Genomic DNA, 337 nt, shown 5'->3' with positions numbered 1-337 from the left:
AAAATAATTTGTAGTGTAGGGAGTAACTTGGAATATAGTTGAAACAACTTTGACTGTTGATAGCTGTTTAAGCTGGGTGAAGTTTCATTATGTCATTTACTGTACATTTTTTATGTGATTAAAACTCTCCATCTTTAAAAATTTAATAGAAAAATTAAGAAATATAACTCTCAAATTCCTGAGAAAATGAAATTGATCTTTTAAATAAAAGCAAATTATGTTTTTGAAACCAGTGGGCAGACCCCAATTTTCCCTAGTTATTTTCTTAACCTCAGCCAGAGCAGCAGGCCATAGCTGGGGAGAGGGGAACTAACAAAAGAAAATCTACTTGACTAAG

Source organism: Galeopterus variegatus, unplaced genomic scaffold (genome assembly GCF_000696425.1).
Source record: "Galeopterus variegatus unplaced genomic scaffold, G_variegatus-3.0.2 Scaffold350, whole genome shotgun sequence".
In the NCBI taxonomy this organism is placed as follows: Eukaryota; Metazoa; Chordata; class Mammalia; order Dermoptera; family Cynocephalidae; genus Galeopterus; species Galeopterus variegatus.
Note: the sequence above shows the minus strand (reverse complement) of the source record.